Raw genomic sequence first — 22188 nt, 5'->3', positions numbered from 1 at the left:
TTTGGACAGTTTGCTGAATTTTGTCAAAAAGTTTAGATTGATCCAAAATAGTTCAAGCTGAACCAGAAGATCCTAAAACCCCCTAAAACTAGTATTGAATACTGTCTCGGAAGGTGGTGGTTCTTATCTTTATACACCGAATAGTACCTTTTTTTTTTAGAAAAACCTATCTAGTAGCAGGTTGGAGCTCCATTGGCCTTTAGAACTGTAGCAATTCATCGTTGCATAGACTCCACCAGGGGAAGAAATCATTCTGCAAGAATGTTGGCCCAAGTGGGCCAGATTGCTTCTTGCAGTTGTGCAAGGTGTAACAGAAATCTGGATTCATCTAAGCAAGCAATGTTTTTCCACTGCTCAGTGATCCAATTTTTTATGGGTGAAGTTTGGGTTCGGTTCAAATTAATTCGGACCAAACATTTGAGCTAAATTCAGCAAATTCGGCAAATGGCTGGAGCACATTTTTGAACAGTTTGCTCATCACTATGTCTATAAAGAAAATCTGCCCATACTTTATAAGAAAACAGTATTTTCACGTACCGAATAGCAAAATACTGTAGCTGTGACAAAAACGTGGTGCCGTTGAGCTTTTAATTTGTATTCTGATGTTATTCAATAAAATCTGACATTGAGACAGAACACATAACTATCTTGGCACAATCTGCAGGCTCTCTTATGTCCGCAGACAAAATGTAATACTCGGAGTTATTGTAAAGCCGGTCGCACACTCACTGAGCATGTGAGAGCGATGCTTTTATATAACCGCCAGCATGGCTTGTGCAGGGAGCAGCTTCCCGCTATCAGCTTGCATCTTAGGCTTCCCTGGGTAAGCAATTAGTAAAGTGAAGGCTGCATAACTGTCACATTCCTACTTCCCCGACCTGTGTACAAGTACGAGGATAGAGGCGAATGGCCGCAATCTGTACATAATTCTGTTTATGTGACCTATGCCACGTGGATCCAGTAGTTCTAAACCTCGTCTGCTGCTTCTTTGCTATATGATTTCATGGTCTTTCTCCTTAACAGTAAGGACGGCTTCAGACCAGCGTATGCACAAATATACTCGCCTCAGCGCAACGTATTTGCACAGTGAACGAGGTTGATTTTCCCGCATATCGGTGCATTGTACTTTTTTTTTGCATACATAGGGCCTGTTCATATACACGCATGATAGCCCCTGCCCTGATTTAAAAGGCTATTTAGCTAATGAGGTCCAGATGTGTTCTATCCATCATGGAATTGTGCAGCGTATTGCACATTAGCATGCACATTTACGCACCTCCAATGGTCTCTTTGGTGCAGAAATGCGTGGAAATATAGAGCAGGTTCTGTAGGTTCTCACAGAAGCATGTAAAAGTAGTATTTCCTGTTAGTACTCACATTTTCACCTTTCCACTGCACTGTCTCTTCTTTCCAGGCCTTGCTTCTCTCTCCTTCCTCTGTCCTCTCTCAGTCAAAACCAGAACTATACTCTCTCTAACCACGCGCCTCTCTCTATTTTATACTCAGGGAGCTGACTAATGCTCCAATCCCAGGCTTGCCCTCTGACTGATACTTGGCTAACCACTACCCTAACAACTGTGGTTAGGGGATATAGAACCCAATGGAAATGGGGAACTCGTCTAAGAATAGGGTACAGTGGTATATAGAAGGCAAAGATAAGTGCAAAAACATACATTTTAACATTTACAATCAATTAACATATTTACGCCAGAAGTGACCATAAAAATTGTTGAAGTGTTCCAAATCAAGAGCACTACACTGCTAAGGGCTAGTAGTATGTGTGCTGCATGGTGACACTTGTTTGGCTCTGTTGAGGGTAATATGGGTGCTACATGGTGGTATTTGTCTGCGTGGTAGTATTTGTTGGTAAAGTTCTATTATTACCAAGGATTGGCTACTGAGATCTGCATAGAAAATGTTTGAGAAGTCCCAATCTATTGGATTAAACCCATGCATAACAGCAGGTATTACAACTCAAATTCCAAAAACGCTGGGAATCAAAAGATTCAGAGAATCTGGAGAAATTCATGTGCACAAGGGGCAAGGCTGACGGTCAATATTGAATGCTCTAGATCTACGGGCCCTCAGGCGGTACTGCATTAAAAACAGGCATGATTCTGTAATGCAAATCACTGCATGGGCTCAGGAATACTTCCATAAATCATTGTTTGTGAACACAGTTCGCAGTGCAATCCACAAATGTAAGTTAAAGCTGTATCATGCAAAAAAAGCCATGCATCAACACTACCCAGAAACACCAGCATCTTCTCTGGGCCAAAACTCATGTTAAATAGACTGAAGCAAAATGGAACACTGTTTTGTCGACAGATGAATCACAATTTGAAATTATTTTTGCAAACCCCAGACAATATATCCTGTGGACTCAGCAGGAAAGGAACCATCCAGCTTTTTATCAGCACACAGGTCAGGAGTAGAGATGAGCGAACACGTTCGGCCCCGCCCCTTTTTCGCCCGAACACCGAACTTTGCGAACACTTCAGTGTTCGGGCGAAAAAGTTCGGGGGCCGCCGTGGCAGCGCGGGGGGGTGCGGCGGGGAGTGGGGGGGAGAGGGAGAGAGAGAGGGCTCCCCCCTGTTCCCCGCTACTGCCGCCCGCACCGCCGCGCATCTCCCCGCCCCCCGGCGGCACCCGGACCTTTACGCGCGAACACTGCAGTGTTCGGCAAAGCCGGTGTCCGGGTGCGGATGTGTCCGTAACGGACATGTTCGCTCATCTCTAGTCAGGAGTCTTCATATCTGATGGTATGGGGTTGCATTAGTGCTTATGATATGGGCAGTTTACACATTCTGAAAGGCACTATCAAGGCTGAGCAGAAAATAGAACCCATTGGTTTCTCATTTATGTATTTTACATGCAGAGAAAAATAGGACCTGTTCTATTTTCCTGTATCTTTATGCACCAAGGGCCCCATAGAAGTCTATGGGAAATGTGCAAATGTGCACTAAATATGCGCATAAATGCACAATACATTGCACAATTTCGTGGAAAAAAAGAACAAATCAGGACCTCATTAGGCTAAATAAACAAAATACAGTACTATGCGGAAATACACACACCTAATCAAACGCAAATACGTTGTGCTGAAGCGTACGATTGTCTGAAGTCGCCCTTATGCAGCATTTCAGCAGAACTACTTGTGTGTACAGATACGCAAAATACATATAGCTGTTAAAGTGGTGCAAGTGCAGATAATGGATAAGCACGATAGCACCCCTAGTGGCTAAACTAGTGCAAACAGACATCTGGGCAAATTTGTTCCAATCTACACTTGGCAACTTCAAGAAGTAGTGCCAGAGGTAATGGGCATACTGAAATAGTTAGGAGGGCAATCAGCATGGTAACCCTTTTTACAAGTAACAGACTATTGTACAATCAGATTTCATTCCAATAGTCTAAGCACATTTGTGCTACTTGATTACAAACCAAAAACATGACTTTCATAATGTGGGTGGTTACTACTCAGAATTGGAAGGAAAATAGGTTTTAACAGATGTATAGGCTGATTTTGTTCTAATTATTCTAAACATAGAAGAAATTATTTATAGGTTCTACATCTAATAGTTGACCAGAGATCTAACGAAGTAAGGGTTTTCTTTCTTCTTTGTCTTTTTTTGTGGTTTACCGCTAAATATTTTTTTTAACTGAATCAGATAATTTCTAAAAACGTCAACAAACTGACTTAAGTTAGAAAATAATTTTCTTTGTAATTGTTTCAGAATCTAAGAAACCAAGAGGATGCCTTCTTAAAGGAGATCTCACAAGATAGTCTTATGTTAGAAGAATCCCCCAAGAATGATCATCCCCACTTCTGGGTGCCCCAGATATAACCTGTTGGGGAATCTTAGTGTTTAATTTTCCTGCACTCAAGGAAGATAGCATTAGGGTATCTTGATTACATGCACAACGCTTGTTCATATGACTTATTAGGGCTTATTAACATGGCAGAGCAGGGTATCCTGCTCAAGAGTTCCCTCTATGACCCAGAGCGAAGAGCCACTCAGTAAGAGAGCGGCTCCCATTGTGGCGGAGCTTGTATTATAGGACAGTCATTCATGTGAATGGCTATCCTACAACACCACATTTCCCCTTCAGCAGAACGTCTGGGTTGCAGTGGCTTTCCCCAACAAAAACAGCTGTTTATTAGAAAAGTAAGGAACAGGACCTGGGACCATCAACTGCTTGCCTTCAGCTCTCCATTCTAGTGGCTGTGCAAGTTGGCATAATCCTTTTAAATCCATGGGAAACATGGACATATAGCTAAATCAGTGTGCCATAAATGGCTTGAATGGGAAAAACTCTTTAATCCTTTAAAGTTTAAAACCTTTTTTATTTGTTGTTTATGGTCATTGAGGAATAACTAATGGGTTACAATTCATGGAAATCTCTGAATACTACCATACAGGTTTAAAGTGCAGTACTGAACACCGCAATACCATTGTTCTGGAATCAAGCAGGAGCCCGGTTCACAGACCTCCACTAATGTGCTAACATGTCCCTTAACCCTCAACTGTGGATGTGATTTACTTGTTACACTTCTGTGGATGTGAGGTCTCACAGTCTTCTATATATTGTGGTTGAATTTTTTGCCCAATAATGAACTGGATGTTTACAATTACTTGTTTTTATTAATTTTCAGGTTATAAATAATAATTAAAAAACATTTAGAATTAATCAAGATTTATTGATATATTTTAGTAATGTTACATAATAAAGAGTGGGCAGGTACGCGATTCTCGGAAAACTAGAATCAGGAGGAGTCCGTGAGACTCCAAGTCCACAGTTAAAGGTTAAAATAAAGTGTTAACTGTTATACTTAAAGGAAACCTGTCATGACCTTTGAGCCCCACCAAACTTACATTATGGGGCTCAAAGGTCAGGAAATAGGTGTTCGGAGAGCGATGTTTTATGCTGACTGGGCATCCCATTCCTGCACTGTGTCCCCCGAAGTCCTCATGCACCGGCAGCATGACTCCTTCTGCACACACATTTCCTATTCATCTCTATTCTCCTCTACAACGCAGGAATGGGGCCCCTGGTGAACATAAAACACCTCTCCACAGATACCCTATTCCCCGACCTATGAGCTGCATAATATAGTTTATGGGGCTTAAATCTCATGACAGGTTTCCTTTAAGTCATTGTAATTTACATATTTGGTTTTGGGTCATTTCAAATAGGTGGTAATTAGAGATGAGCGAACGTACTCGTTACGAGTACATACGCACCCGAGCACCGCCATTTTCGAGTACAGCAGTACTCGCGCGTAAAGATTCGGGGGGCGCCGTGGCGGCACGGGGGGTAGCAGTGGGGAGTGGGGGGGAGAGGGAGACAGAGAGGGCTCCCCCCTGTTCCCCGCTGCTACCCCCCGCACCGCCGCGCCTCTCCCCGCCCCACGGCGCCCCCCGAATCTTTACGCGCGAGTACTGAAGTACTCGAAAATGGCGGTACTCGGGTGCGTAAGTACTCATTACGAGTACGTTCGCTCATCTCTAGTGGTAATTCATAATTGGGAATTGTAATCTGAATTGTATGCAGATTTCCATCAAAGTGTTTTCAGAGTTCAGCAGATTTATTATAGAGGTTTTACGGGACTGTTTTATTGATGAGCTGTCCTCATGATCAGTTATCAATGTAAGATCCTTGAGGGCCCAACACCTGGTATTCCTGCTGGAGCCACCGTGCACCTGCAGGAGGTGCTGTGCACCAAAACTAGCACAGTTCTGAACACGGTGCATTGCTCTGAAATGGTCCTACAGGCTCAGTCCTGTTCACGTCTGGGTCACTGCACAATGCATGGAGCTGTGCTAGTCCCAGTGCACAGTGGCTTCGCCAAACAGCTGATCGGAGGAGTTGTCAGACCCCACTTATCGGATCCTGATAACCTATCCTGAGAATAGGTCATCGGTACTATTGTATCTTGTCTCCAGCACAAGTATAGCTGGAGACCTAGTGATGGGCTGTTTCCACCCATGGTACGCCCACAATGTACTGATTGGCTGCCTGCAGAAAGGTCCTAGCAGCGTGGGGAGTGCGTTTTGCCTTGGATGGAGGGTTAGGGTTATGGTCGTTTCAGTCTTAGGCTTGTATTATTAGCTGCACATGCTTCCATGTGAAATCAGGGCCGCATTAACATTCCATGCTCCTAGGATCTTGCTGCCCATATCACCCTATCTCCCCTGCAGCCTCTAACCCCTCGGCGCCAAGCTGGTATCAGGGCCGCGTCCCTCCATTCAGTCATGCAGAGAGCAGCCCTTGCTTCAGCCACGCAGAAGGAGGACAGGAGCAGCTATGGCTTCAGCAGTGCTGGAGGACGACGGCAGCACTGATCTCTGTGCCCATTCCGCACAAACTGATAGCACAGGAGCCATGAGCAAAGAAGGGAGACGGGGTGTGAGTGGCAGGACTCTGGAGGCCAAATGCGCCAACATGACTGACAGGAGCTGGGAGGGCCGGGAGGCCGGAGCCCAAACATGAGTGGAGGCGTGAGGGCACAGAGGAGGACCCGAGGACAAGCCACACCGGCAGGGTTACTCACCGCAGCCAGTGGGGATAAGTTACAGCAGCCCAGCACAAGGCACAGTGGCGGAGGGGTGAGTGCAGCCAATCAAGAACTGTGGGCGTCACCTGGCTGTCAAGCAGCCTAACACTTGTCTCCACCCATACTTGTGGTGGAGACAAGATACAATAGTACAATGGTCATCATTAGTATAGTCCTCAAAAAAATTTTTAAAGGCAAGCATAAAAGATATTTGTGGGAAGTTTTTCTTTGTGGTTGTCCGTTGCGGGCAATTTTTATGTGTTTTGCAAATTTCAGCAATGGGAAAATGCAATAAGAAGACTATTAATTTTGCTAACAGGGCGTGCATGTGTTTGTGTTCATATCTGACTTTCTGCACTGCTGAAGGTCATCACATTTACTCCAATGAAAAGTAAACAGAATGAAAGTCATTTATGACCACATGAAAAGAAAACCCTTCCTTGCTTCATCAGTATCATCCAGGAGATGTTTTTGCCACGGCATGTATCTTTTCCTCTTACAATTCCCAGACATTATTGACTTGTGAAACTATTTTCACTGCTGACTAGACTGCAGATTTACCCAATTGACATACAAATGACTCCAGATGACAATGTTATTTTTAAATCTGCTTTAATACTTACAGACATCCCTGTTTCACCGGATACTTCAGATTCCTTAGAGGTAAAACAGCAGGAAAACATCCAACATGAACTAACAATTATGCTTTATTTTAGACGAGCTGCACTTATGACAGGCAGACAGACAGACAGATTCTGTTGTGTAGGCTGTCTTTCGTAGGCTGCCAGTTTTCCTTGGACGTTTCTTCCAAGTTGTAAAAAAGTAGTGAGAATCTTTTGCCCTTACCATAGCAATGAAAATGAGACACTGCTGTCTGCATGAAGTCTGTACATCAGTGCACATAGGTTGCATTGCTTCCTATTACAGAGCTGGATGGCCTCATTTGAGTAACTGCAAACCAGAAAACTGGCTCATGTTCAGATGAATGGCCAATAATGTAATTCAGAGACAGCCTGTGTTGGCAAGACTGGAAGCCACTCTTTGTTAGCAGCTGTCTGCTCTGGCCCAAAGAGGAGAAGGGCTTATGAAGTCCATTTGCCCTATTAGAGTATTGAAATTGGTTGCATTTATTACACACTTCCTTTAAAGTATATAGCTTTGCTGTAGGGATTTTAGTAATACTGTAAGGGGTTAAATTAATATATGTATATGGCTGAACTGTGTATATTACCATTCAAGGACCTTTGAGAGAAGGTCACATTTCCCTTGTGTGTTCGGTGTTAATGATTTTATCTGCCAGGACCTGAAGTTTCTACTGATTGGCTGTGGTGGCCCAGTATAAGAAGAAGGGTTTTCCGCATGCTTTGGTGTGACGCACTAGCTAGAGAGAAGTGCAACCGAGCAGTGTTGAGTAAATGTTGGCAGCACTGCCTTCTAATCCCCCATGTACCAGCAATGGTCCTGCCTTCCAGAGCAGGCACACTCCTGACAACATAAAACCATAAGCCCTGGACCATTACGTGAGGGACATCTCCAGTTGAAGGAAAGTAATGGAAAAGTATGCATCCAGATACTTTACTGCCGATAGTGTCTGATAGTGAGTGTAATAATCCCTTATCATCTCCCAAACCCTCTGAAATGGAGGAGACGCTGAAAGACATCTGTCTGGGATGACTTAATGAATCCCACATTGACCAGGGGATTGGACCCAATGACCCTGGAGGTCCCTTCCAATTCTACCATTCCAGCGTTTTGAATGTAAGCATACTTAATGGTGGAATAGGCACCTCAAAGAGCATACAGTAAAAATAATCTAAATGGAAGAGTAGGGACTGCCACTAAAACTTAGTACACAGACAGAAATACCCACTACATTATGCTAATATCTGTGACTCTCCGTAATTAACCCTGAACCAGATCGGAGTCAGTTGATATAATAGAAAAGCTCTTAAGCGCCATATGGGACTTCCCTTTATGTTAAATCCCTGGCTAGGGTGGACTATTGAGAATAATCATCAGAAGGGTTAAGGTTTTTTGAATGATAAATTTATAGGCAAATTAAGGAATTGTGAACACAGTTTGGTAAATCTTATAGAACCGGTTGCTGTTACAATATTTTCAATAATTCAATCATCTCAGCAAAGAACTGTTACTACTAAAACGTGTGAAGCGTCTCCATACTTGGTGTCATATTCCACACCTGTTACAATGTTGCATGCAGTAAATGTTTTACTTATCTACCTACGTTTCTACTACGGCTTACAGCACTCTCATAATGTTTCTGTATTTGGACATACAAACTGCATACAAGATCTGGTTGTTAGTGAGGGGTGATTGACGGGTCATGTTATGAATCATGCAGAGTGACTCAAGGATAAGAAGCCCTGACTGAAGAACTGAAGCGAGACAGGAAAGCGAGATGAATAGACAGGAAAGTAAAAGGAATATCCCAGTGAAAACAATGTTGCAGTAATTCGGTATTTAGTCTGGAAGCCTATTTTGGCTGTTGACCTTTTACACAATAGCACCAGTGATCTTACCACCAAGTTATTTCTAACCTGCGGTGCTCTACAAGTCTCTGTCTAGTTAGCAGACAGTGTATGATGTCTACCAGGACATAACTCATAGACAGTAGTCAGCAGAAGAATGGCTACACACTCAATTGGCTTTTCCTGACGTCAGATTTTCCACTACACTGAAATGGAAACTGTTGAGTGAATGTGTGTATTTTTTTTGTTTTTGAGGGATTTCCCTCTTGAGCAACACGAGTTCCCCTTAAAGGTCCATTTAGACACAATGATGATCGCCCAAAAATCACTTAAATGACAGTTTGACTGACAGCTATGAGCGTTCATTTTGCATAAACTACTAAATAGCTACTTAGTAGCTTATTAGGGTGCAAATGAAGCCTTTCACTGAATGCAGATAACAGCTGTAGGTCTGTTATCTGCATTCAGCATTGTTCTCCAGAGGGATAGTTGCTGAAAGAATGCTATCAGCGCTACCTGCGGAGAACTCAGTGTGTGGTCCTGATAAGCAGGAACGATGGTCTTCAAGCTGCCTTGAAGTCAGCGATGAACGAATAGTGCACGATGAGCGTGCGTTTAGACACAGCGATTATTGCTCAGAAGATGGCTTTTGAGTGACTCTTAATGGGCCATAATGCTGTTGGGAAAGAACCATTGAAAGGAAGGAATGATCAATTTCTAAACTAATTTTATTGCTCTTCTATTTTTTACCATTTTGTATCTGCATTCTCTAGATCGGTCTATGAATGTCTGTGCTGGAGGCTGAGACGTCTCTGGCTGGATTTACACAGCGTAAGTTCTATCAATAGTTTTGTAAAATGCATAATGCCACCGTTTGTCAAAAATGAATCAAATTGTGGCGGCTGACTAGGCATGGTAAGCACATTTGTCTTCCTGATACCAGAATGACTGGTATACATGATAATATAACTGATATATCGAATATTGTGACTCTTCTTAACCACATCACTTTCTCAAGGTTTGGCATTCAGCCACAGAAGTTGATTAGTGGCAAATCCACAGCGAATCTGTAGAAGTTATACAGCAACAAAGACCGCTCCAAATAGTGTGACTTTTGTCATGGATTTTAGTGCAAAAAATGCTGCGGAACTGCCGCAAATTTAATGCTTTACATTGCAAAGGTTGAAATCTGTCCTGAAAATCTGAAGCTTATATTAATATGCTGAGGATTTAGTTTTGTTGCAGATTTTCTGCAGAATTTTTCCGCAGCATGTGGATGAGATTGTTTGAAATCTAATCCATTTAGTTACTACTGTAAAACGAGGCAGATTTCTTGCAGGAAATTCAGATGTGGATTTTCCAGTTCTCACGTACTCCCACAATGTTATTTCAAAACACATAATACATTTGCAAACTACATCAGCCTCTTGGCGCAAGCCCATGATGGACTTCTTTGAAGTCAAGAGAAGCATGTTGTGGTATATGGGTAATAAGAGGCCATCCTACTGGATGAAATGGAAAGATGTTTGACAGTTTGGTACCCTTTGGGTTGACTACATTAGTCCAGGGCAGACCTCCTCACTGGAGGCCCTTTAGTTCAGTGTATACCTTACTGGCTGTTTCTTGACGTTCTCCTTTCCTACTATCTTTTCTCTTCTACTTTCCTTCCTCATCCTTCTTTTTTGCATCACCTTTTATTCTTTCCTATCTCCCATTTTCTTTGTGCTTGTCTATTCTTCTTCCTATTCTATCTGGCTTTAAGGCTGTTCGAATCTCTTGTTTTTTATACCTGCACATTGGTTGCCCAGTGAGCAACTTTATTTAGTTTTGGTATTGTATGTCTTTTCTTCTTTTTGTGTGTTCCACCATTGTTGGTCCACTTTTAGGCCCATTTAACAAACATGTACTGTATGCTTCTCTGCAGAAGCATAACTTGAAGCTCCTAGGCCCTAATGCAAAACCTGTAACAGGGGCCCCAACTATAATGCTTCATTTATAGTACTGGGCTCCCTATATGGAGAAAAGAGGACTTATGGGTCCCCTAAGGCTCCTGGGCCCGGGTGCAACCGAATCCCCTATAGTTACACCAGTGCTTCTCTATTATGTTCAACAGACACAGTATTTCCTTTTTTTTTCTTCAATGGCTTATTCTGTCATTGTATTGTTGTTCCTGCATTAGGAAATAATGGAAAATTTCCAAAACTCAGTAAAACTTGCTTCTAAAAATTAACCCCCCCCCCCCCCCCACACACACACACTCACAAATTTGATGCACACCATGTTCATTTATTGTGATTATATTGTGATTTGTGGCTCGTTTTGCTTAGTAAGTGTCCATATGTAAAGTGCAAGTTACACTTTGCTCATCATTGAGTCACATCCAAAAGCTCATAGAAGCACATATTTTAGTGCAGTGATCTGTGTGTTTTTACTTTGACAGCTTGTTGTTTTATACTTATTTAAAAGGGGTTTTCTGGGGAATTCTATTAATGACCTATCCTCAGATTAGTTCATCAATAGTTGATCCCTCAGGACCCCTGGTGATCAGCTGATCGCCAAGCTTGCTGTCAGTGTAGCAGGGCCAAACGTTGTCATGGAGTTGGAGGCAGAAGTATAATAGTAAGCGGTGCTCCCATTGATTTCAATGGGAGTGAAGCCCTCTATGATGCTTCCACCTCCAACCTCAATGATGATGTCTGGCCATGCTGCACTGACAGCGGGCTTGGCGATCAGCTGATCACAAGGGATCCCAAGTGGCAGGTCTCTGGCCATCAACTATTGATAACCGATCCTGAGGATAGATAGTAGAACTTGCCCGGAAAAAAAACCTTTAATTAGCTGAAAAGAGATATCACTTAAACCTTCCTATTTCATTTAAGACTGGTAGAACATATTGTTACAACCAAGGGCTAAAGAGATACATATGTAGTTATCTTTCACTACTAAGTCTTTATGTATGTCTGCAGATTTAATTCATTTTTATGCTTCGTTATGCCGCACAGTGCTACCTTCTTGTCTCTTTGTGAAGACCAAATTTCTACTTAAGGATTTAATAAGTATATTATTTAAGTGCACCTATTCCTGTAGACATGAAGGACGGTAGAAAATGCCACACTGCATTTCAAGCTGTGTGCTGACATTAAGTAATAAAACAAGTCTAGCCGTCCGGCACGAGGAGGCTGTGAATACTGCTGTGTATGTCTGAGTGCATACTGATGACTAAGGGTTATGAAAGAGGCAGGTATCTAGAGATTTCTCCACGACTTGTCATCATGTTACACCTGTCTGGAAGCTGCGGCGGCTGACAAATGCTGGAATGACTCTTACTTTGGGAACTAATTGCACCCAGCAGTGTCTGTTTTTCTGTCTGAACCACTTTCCCTGACTGTTGACCTCTGTATACATTAGTCTACTTTTTTCTACAGTATTAGATACATGTTGCCTAAAGCTGTACAAACTTTTGTGGTTATGAAGAAATCTATTTATTGACTTCATGCAAAATGTTTCACTATTTTGAGAAGTCATTACTAATACGATGTATAATGAAAGTAAGCCCTGTTTTGTATAGTATTTGTAGGGTTTTCTATCAATAAAAAAAGGTCTGCCTTTTTTTTGCAATCCTGTCCATGGGCTGAGCCAGGTATTAACCAGGGGTGGGCTGGAGGGCATGTGACCCTGGTCCGGTCCTCCACTAGAGGTTCCAGACCGCCTGGCCCACCATTCTGACCCATGACGGCAAAGTAAGCTGCGAGCATGGCCATGTTTTCACTTCTGCCGGCGCACCATTCCGTAGTTAGTCCCGACTAGTTAGGGTCAAACATCTCCCAGCTGCTGTTAGCTGACGTTTTAGCTGGTGATTTACAGCTCTGCCAGCTATTTAGTATCCTCATTAACTGTGTCAGCAACTGTGCTGTCTGTGAGGATTGACAGCTCTGTCGGCCAATCAGCAACTTCCCTTTCTATACATAATCCGGCTGTTCATGGCTGGAAGTGCCGGTTATACTTCTTGTATTTTGGTCTTGCCAGCACTCACAACATACATGGCTGTTGTCTGGCTCATACTCTGCATTTCTGTCTGTTTTGTATTCTCTGCATTTTCGTCTATTGTCTGCAGTTTGTTTGTTGTCAGTTTTGTTGATGTTCTGTGTTTTATGTTCAGTCCTTCTGTAGCCCCCGGATTGCTTCTTCAGTTTATCTCTTGACTTCGCATCTTGCCTCGTTCAAGCAGTGGGGTCGTCCCTTTCAGGACGGGTGCTTCACTTCAAGGCAGGTCCTGTTGGAGAGGTTCAAGGTGTTCCACTCAGGTATTTACCCAATTGTTTAGTCTGCTCCTGTGTCTAGCCACCATTAGTCTAATGTACACATGCCTGTCCGTTCTGCTCTGGTACCTTGCTCACCATTATTTCGTCAGCAGTCTCGGATGGACGTGACAGCACTTTATGAAAGGGAGAACTGGGATAGGCCGTCAGCAAAGGGCGTAGCCGGGACAGTGCTCAAATCCTAGCTTACCAGTTGTCCTGGATGCAGAATCTGAACTCTCTCCCACCAATTAGGGCACCAGCCGTAGGGTAGTGATAGGGCAGAATGGGTGTGACCACTTCACGATGCTACCTTCAAAGTATCGATGTGGGTCCCATTGATCTAATGCATATCTACTCAAAAACAATCAAAGATCTACCAGTTAATCTCAAACCGTTGGTTTCCTAAATAGCCACAAGAGAGTTTGAGGCGCTCCCTAATAAATACTTACAATAGAAAAGTCCATTTAAAATATACTTTATCCTAGACTCGGACTGATCTGCAGGGGGACAGGTGAATCCCATGGTGAACCCTGAGCTAGGTGGGGACCCCACTCCTCGGTGTGCCACAGAATCTGCACATATTGGATAATGGTAGTCTACCAATTCCTGCCCGCAGCATTCTTAATATACTTCATTGCAGACAAGGATGCAAGCAAACACAGCCACTTTTCTGCTGAAGCATTTGGAGAACACAGCGGCAAAGAAATCGTGGATGGGGGATCAGGTAACATTTGCATGGGGGCCCTAGGATGAATTTTTCTGTCCATCCTCCAGTCTAGCTAAAAGTTTCATATCTAATAACACTGACTAATGTGCGCAGTCTACTAGATTTGCAAGCCTGATAACAATAGGAGAAACAAAGATGTCAAGGCTCAATATGTTTCATCCTTAGAAATTACAACTTCATCAAAAGTTTCTGGCTTTACTTCCTGGCCTTCACTTTGACTCCTAAGAGCTCATAAGATTATTTCAGAGAGATTACTCTGCAGTTGACTTTCAGCTGGCCTTTTGGCTTGCACTTGTCAACAGCACTCCATCTATGTATATCCATAATACACATAACATCAGAATTTACAGCGAGATCTTGTGACTTGTGTCCTCTGCCAAAGAAGGCATGTGTCCTGTATTCTGCAGCTGTATTCAGTGACCAAAAGCAGAATGTGGCCTTTGTCTGGGCACTTTGTACCAATCAATGGTATGTGTGACTAAACTGGATTATCACTGTCTCCTAGCTGTCACATGCAAGGTACAGAGAGGAACATTAACTAATTAACCCCCCTTGGTTTTAGAATGTTCTTTACAACTGTCAAAAAAATGATGGAAACATTATCATTCCAGGAGCTTCTGCAGTGTTAATGTAAGTCCCCTGCCCCGGAAAATGGAAGTTTTAGCCATTCACCTCTCATATTGCTATGGGTTCTACTTATCTGCATTCACATATAGCTGATTTTGTGTGGATTTTGTTGCAGATTTTGCTGTGGATCTGCAATAGATTTACACCTTTAATTGAATTAAAATGGGAGGGGCCCGCAACAAAATCTGCAGCAAATCAGCAATGTGTGAATGCAGCCTATGTGTACGCAAGTTGGCTCTGCAGTGTAGGGGCTTAAGGCCCATTTACACGCAGCAATTATCGCTCAAAATTCAGTCAAATGCCATAGTTTGAGCGATAATCGTTGTATGTAAATGCTACCATCTTTCACTCTTTAGCTGAGCGATGATTTTTAGGTGAGCATAAAATCCATCATTCAGCCGGACACTGTGTTCTCCACAAGGGCGCTGATTACATTGCATTCAGCTTGCAGCCCCGCGGTAGAACAAAGGAGCTGAATGCAGAGTACAGACCATCTGCTGTTCTCTGCATACAGGTCCCTGAGGCTCATTTACATGCAAAGAAAGGTGATAAGCTGCTAATGGACATGTGTCCATTAGCAGTTTATGCAAAACAATTGCTCAAAACCTATCTTTTGAATGATTATCTTTGCATTTAAATGGGCCTTTACTCACACAAGCGCATTTGCATGGCAAAAAAACCCGCAACATGCTTTTTCTGATGCATATTTGCTCACCAAAGGCACCAAGGGAGTTTATGGAGGTGCACAAATGCGCACCCAGTCCCCGTGCAATTGTGCAATGAATTGCGCAATTTCTCTTAGAAATCAACACGCTGGGGACTAATTAATACTGCACAGCCCTTAAAATCACGGTACGGACGTGTCCTGCACCGATGTGAATGGTTCTCGGCAGCGCAACAAATACAGTAAAAAGGGGAGATACGTGTGTGATAGCACAAATTTCATGGCAAAAAAGTCACATTATTGCAAGTGTTTTTGCACTTTCATTCGTCTAAAAGAGCCTCAAGCCCGGATGAGCAAAAGCGCACGCAGTAGCACAGTGCATTAGCACCGTGAACAACGCTTTTTGTGCACATTTTTGCGTATATTCCTATATTTTTTGCACTTGCAGGACCTTTTTAAATGGGCGACGGACACCACTGCCTCCAGATTTAAAAGGTTACTTAGCCTAACTAGTCCCAGATGTGTTCTTTTTCCCGTGGAATTGCATTATTGGGTGACTTCTATGGGGCTTTTGGTGCACCTATGCGCACAACAATACAGCTTTTTTTCTCTTGCAGAATGTGCGTACAAAATCCAGTAAGAAGAGTGAAGCCATTGAAATCAATGGGTTCTCTTCTCTGCGTATTGCAAATACATGCACCAACACGCTCGTGTGAGTCTGCCCGTAGACTGTCAGGGCCCATTCATATTAACGGACATAATACGGACAGCATACAACACCATTGATTTCAATTGTTGTATTCGAATAAGTTTTTTTAACAGACCAATTGGTTACATAAAAAAGACCATAACAAGTGCTATTCATGTCTGTTTTATGGACCAAAATCATCCATAAAACTCAATAAGATTGTGCCAAAAAGCAGCAAATACGCAGTTGCATGCATATTCACAGCAGCACAATGGATTTCAGGAAATCCCAATGAGTATGCTCCTGGGGTAACAATAGCTTTAGCCCGTTTAGTGATTCCTAAAAAAAAGAAGATGGTTTCTCATTTCAGCAGATGACCCGATCATTACTCTTTGGCCGCGTTGTTACAGTACATTATGGCCTTGCAGAGGAGAACATTGTATGGGCCTGTATATAAAGAGGGAGTGGACAAAAATATGGAAGCACCATACGAAATGCATGGGGTTTTAATCATTAGCACTGAGCTGCCCTTTTGACTCCTGCTTGGCTGAGAGCTTTCCCACCACATTTGTGATTACTTCACCTCTTGCCCTGCTCTCAATGGTTTTGGGAGTAGCTGGTTACAGCTTTTGAGTGGCTCAAAACTCTGACCAATAGAACCCTGTTGCTTGGGCAGATATTCACGTCTGCCCAGCAGCATCTATGTTATATTACCTCCACTTAAAATCAGTCTCTACACATCTTACTGAAATAGGATTTATAATCCCATGTAATTTAAGGCATGCATTTCTTATGGTGTTTCCATATTTTTGTCCACCCACTGTAACTGGGAGGTAATATGCTCATCTTCATGTGGACTTTGTATAATGAATTTATGTTTTGTATTCAGAAGAATTTAAAAAGAATCCAAGGTTTTCTTTGGAATCCCCTCCAGCTGTTGTGGAAGCAATTAGCAGTCCAACCAGCAAAAGATTCTGTGTAAAACCCGAAGACATGTACTGCAGGATTCTGACCCAAGTGTTACATCACGTGACCTGGGATTTCCATGTAAGCATCTGTTGGCTTCTTACTATCTCTATCTGGATTTGATTAAATAGAAAAATAAAATAACTTCTTATTATCTTGCAGAGTTTTCTCCATCTGTTGTATTCAGTGAAGCGCGGCTGACAAGTGTTTCATCAGGACTTGCACATCCGTGCGAAACTTTACTGCTTGTCACTTGGTTACAGGGGCGTACCTATAGGGGATGCAGGGGGTGCGGTTGCATCTGGGCCCAGGAGCCTTAGGGGGCCAATAAGGCCCCTCTTCTCCATATAGGGAGCCCAGTACTATGAATAAAGCATTATAGTTGGGGGCCCTATTACAGGTTTTGTACCGGGGCCCAGGAGCTTCATGTTATGCCTCTGCAGTTGGATATGAGAGATACAAAGTAGTTTTAAGGTGTGTTTAGATGGAACGATCATCGTTCAAAAAATCGTTCAAACAAGCAAAAGTGAACGAATTGTTCAGTCTAAAGGCGAGCCAACGACTGGAAGATAAACGAGAACCGCTCCCTTTTCGCTTGTCGTTCATTTTACGCAGACCCACAAACCATCGTTGGCTCCCTCACTAATCTTTCAGTTTAAACAGCACTCGTTCAGTTCCTCTCAGGAGGGTTTAAACACATGAGCGTGCTCTTGTCCCGTTTTGCGGACGTGAAAAACATGGCCGCAAAAGTGGAAGAGATGTGACCACTGATTTCAATGATTTCATTTTGACTATCAGGATTCTCGCACGCTAATACTACGAAATTTGAATGGTAAACAAAAAAATGAATCGTATCTTGTTCATGCGTTAATGCGCTCTGTAGGGTATTAGCATGCGTCCGTCTATGTCCTCATACAGAAAATGGGAAAGACTGAACAATTCTGAACGATTTCTCTTTTGAACGAGCTAACGATGTATCTGCCTTTCCAAACAGACTGCCTGCGCGAATGAGCCACCAATGACGCCCCCCGCTCGTTTGCTCATTCGAACAATAATCAGCTCATCTAATAGGACCCTTAGGGCTTTTTCATATGGTCATATTTGTTGGCACTATTGTGCGTGTAATATATATGTGCACTGTGCGCAAAGGATAGAACACATTGATGTCAATGGATTCGTTCTCACAAATGTGTTTTTCCCGCAGGTGCAAAAAAAATAGGACCTGCTCTATCGTTCTGTGTATTGTCTAGCAAATCTACCTCCTCAACCGCATTCACTGCGGAAATATGTTGCAATGAAGCATGCGCGATTGCACATACGGTGGTCTAAATAAGCTCTTAGGCTGATCAGAAGAGTGGGTATAGTAGATGAAATTACCCTTAAAGGGAGGCCGGAACCAGGGCCCGCAGGGCTGTAGGTGAAGGCGAACATGACGGGGTTAACAGGGAGGAAAGGGTTAATATTTTAAATGAAAATAAGGTGAGGTGGAGGTTAAAAGGGAGGGGGTAATGAGGGGGAGCGAAAGGATTATGGGATAGAAAGAGCGGGAAGGAAGGGGGGAGGAGTCATTCCGGGAGCAGCAGCGGAAGAAGACGGACCTGGAGCCTGGACGGGGAGAAGAGTGAAGACCAAAGAGGGAAGACAGCAGAAGAAGTATAGAAGCGCAGCGGCTGAAGAAGGACGGGAGGAGCTGAAGCAGAGGACGATCGGGTGAAGACAGAAGCAGTAGAAGACTTACCTTGAAGACCGGAGGAAGAAGACCGCTGGGGAGAAGACCGGAGGTAGAAGACCGCTTGGGAGAAGACAGGAGGTAGAAGACCGCTTGGGAGAAGACCGGAGGTTGCAGCCATCAAGAAGAGAATAACAAAGTCGGCATCGGGGAGAAAAAATGGAAGCGCTGATGGAGAGGATCCGGGCAGCGGCAGCTGAGCGAGGAATCAGTTGGCTCGAGAGACTGGCAAGTGAGGGAGAGGGGGGAGCGGCGGCAGTTCCGGAGAGGGAGAGGAGGCCGCGTCGGGCGCGTGCGCCGGAGAGGCTTAGCCCCGAGCACACGCCTGTGCGCCGGCGCCGCACAGGGAGCCCATCCGTGGAACCTCCAACCGGGCCATCCCCCGCAGCGGCAGGCGGGGGGGCCAGGGCTGGGAGGAATCCTAACCGGCGGCGTAGCGCAGCGTGCAGCTCAGGTACCCGGGCTGGGAGGGGGCCGGGACCTGCGGCTGCACAGTCGGCTCCAGGAGCAGTTAGAGGGGGGGCGCTCCAGCGGTGAGGGTAGCAGAGAGGAGCGCCCTTGTCCCAGTTCGTCAGGTGGATCCGTGGTGAGAGTGAGCAGAGGGTCCAGAGCTGCTGGAGGTGAGCAGTGTGGACTCAGTGGGAGGGTTAGCCGGGGGACCAGGGGGGGGGGAGTCGGAGCAGGTGATCGAGGAAAGAGGGAGACAGCAGCAGGCTGGTCCTGAGGATGTCACTAATGCCGGTTTTTTTAGTTCCAGCGGGGCGGCTGCGCGAGCAGCAGAGAGGTGGCAGTCGGCGGAGGAATCAGATGGACCGAGCGGAACATGGACGGATTCCAGAACGAGATGCCAGGAAGACGGAGCGGCGGCTGGTGGGCCCACAGCACCTGCGCAGCCCGGTGAGTTTACCACACAAAACACTTTAAATGTTATTGCTAGATCTGTGCCCGCCGGGGGGAATAGAGGTATAGCTAGTGGTGCGGTCGGTTTTGCCGGTGCGCATGGGGGGGATAGCGATTTGAGGGCACTGGTAGGTTGTATGTGGGAGTTCCTGCGAAGGCAGGAAATGGGGTCGGTCGGTTTGCCTGGATCGGCGTTCAACACGCCGGGCAGTGGGTCGTCTGGTAGGGAGGGCTCCTTAATGGGAGCCCCCGCTGGGGCGGCTGGGGGAGTGCAGGCAAGTGGAGCGGGAGGGCTAGGCGCGGGGCCATCGCCGGTGGCGGCATGGAGTACTTCAATGGCAACCCACTCCAGTAGGGTAAGTACGCTGGGGGGCAGCTCGGGGGGGGGGGGTAGAGGAAACGGCGTCGGGGGTGACAGTTGCCATACAAACGGAAAGAGATGTGGAAGCGGTGCGGTTGGACGATAGGGCAAAAGGGGAGGTATATGTGTGTTTTGAAGGCCCATTAGGGGCACACCTTAAGAAGGAAACGAAGGAAAAGATATGGCGGGACGAATTTGTAGAGATATTCTCCCTCTTGCCTTTGGAGAAATTTAATTTGGACAAAGGCAAAAGGACGGAATACAAGAAGGAGGAGGAAGAAAAAAGCAGATGGCGTTTAATTCCTCAAACATTTAATAATTGGTTGCAGGCATTCGCCATATTGGCCAGCGTAATAGGGGAGAAGGCGTCGGAGAACTGTTCCGGCCTCTTCTGTTATCTAGATTCTATAGGCGAGGCGTATCGTGTTTACGGGGGTCAAACCTGGTTAAGGTATGACGAACAATTTCGGCAACGTAAGGCGGTGAGGCCGTCAATCCGGTGGGACCAAAAAGATATTGGTCTATGGCTTCGGGTTATGGCACCTAGTAGATTCGGGCAGCCTTTTCACGGGGGAGCCGGGCCATCAGGCCTGGCTTCGATCTCACAGGGGGGAAACCAGGGGGGTCAGTCGGGGGGTAACAGAGTCGGTTTGTGTTGGCAATTTAATGAGGGCCAATGCAAATTTGGGCCAGGCTGCAGATTTAAGCATATCTGCTCACACTGTAATGCCGGGTCGCATGGAGCATCTAAATGCTTCAAGAAAGGAAAAGGAAAGGCCGCAGGGGGGGGGGGGGGGGTGGAAAAAGGGAGGACGCCGGTGAGGCTGGAAGAGATGGTCAGGTTCCTAAATAGGTATTCTGACAGGGACAAGGCAAAATTGTTATTAGAGGGTTTTTGGGAGGGGTTTCACATTCCTCCCCCGATGCACGAGATTCCATTCTCGACAAAGAATTTACTCTCGGCCATGATAAATCCGGAAGTTGTTTCGGAGAAACTCGCAAAAGAAATTAGCTTAGGAAGGATGGCAGGCCCCTTTCAGGAGCCTCCCTTCCGGAACTTCGTGGTGTCTCCCCTCGGAGTAGTCCCTAAGAGGGAACCGAATAAGTTTCGGTTAATACACCATCTTTCTTATCCGAAAGGGGCATCAGTGAACGATGGTATAGATCCTGAGCTCTGTTCGGTGGTTTATACATCGTTCGATGCGGCACTGAGATGGGTAAGAAGGTACGGGAGGGGGGCGCTGTTAGCGAAAGCTGACATTGAGTCGGCATTTCGTCTTTTGCCGGTTTCTCCGGATAGTATTCGCTTACTAGGTTGTTTTTGGGGAGGTAAGTATTTCGCCGATAGGTGTTTGCCCATGGGATGTTCAATCTCATGTGCATACTTTGAAGCCTTCAGCACTTTTTTGGAATGGTTAGTGAAAGACACTGCAAAGCTGCAGTCAGTAATTCACTACCTGGACGACTTTTTGTGTATTGGTCCAGCAGAGTCGCCGATGTGTGCGACTCTGCTGAGAACGTTACAGTGGGTAGCGGACCGGTTCGGGTGCCTTTGGCTCCCGATAAGACAGAGGGCCCCGCAACTTCCCTTCAGTTTTTGGGATTGATACGGAGGCGATGGTATGTCAATTACCGGAAGATAAGTTGCGGGATCTAAAATGCGAGGTGGAAAAGACACGGAGCGTTAAGAAAGTCACGCTGAGGAGGCTTCAGTCATTATTGGGCAAGTTGAATTTCACTTGCAGAATAATGCCTATGGGGCGAATTTTTTGTCGTAGAATGGCGTCGGCCACGGCGGGAATTCAAGCCCCGCATCACTACATCAGAGTGGGGAGGAGTTTAAAAGGGGACCTAGCAGTCTGGGCGTCCTTTTTAAATAAATACAACGGGAGGTCCATGATAATCTTGGAAGTAAGTGAGAACGTGGACTATGAGCTATTCACAGATGCGGCAGGGAGTGCTGGATTCGGGGCATATTGCCAAGGGCAATGGTGTGTTGGGGAATGGCCGGACACATGGAGGGAGGAAGGTTGGACAAAGAATCTGGTATTGTTGGAATTGTTTCCAATAGTGGTGGCCGTCGCGCTTTGGGATGATCGCCTTCAGAACAGGAAGGTGCGGTTCCATTGCGACAATATGGGGGTGGTGCAGGTGATCAATTCTTTGACTGCCTCATC

The sequence above is a fragment of the Eleutherodactylus coqui genome, chromosome 5 (genome assembly GCF_035609145.1).
Source record: "Eleutherodactylus coqui strain aEleCoq1 chromosome 5, aEleCoq1.hap1, whole genome shotgun sequence".
NCBI classification, from domain to species: Eukaryota; Metazoa; Chordata; class Amphibia; order Anura; family Eleutherodactylidae; genus Eleutherodactylus; species Eleutherodactylus coqui.
Note: the sequence above shows the minus strand (reverse complement) of the source record.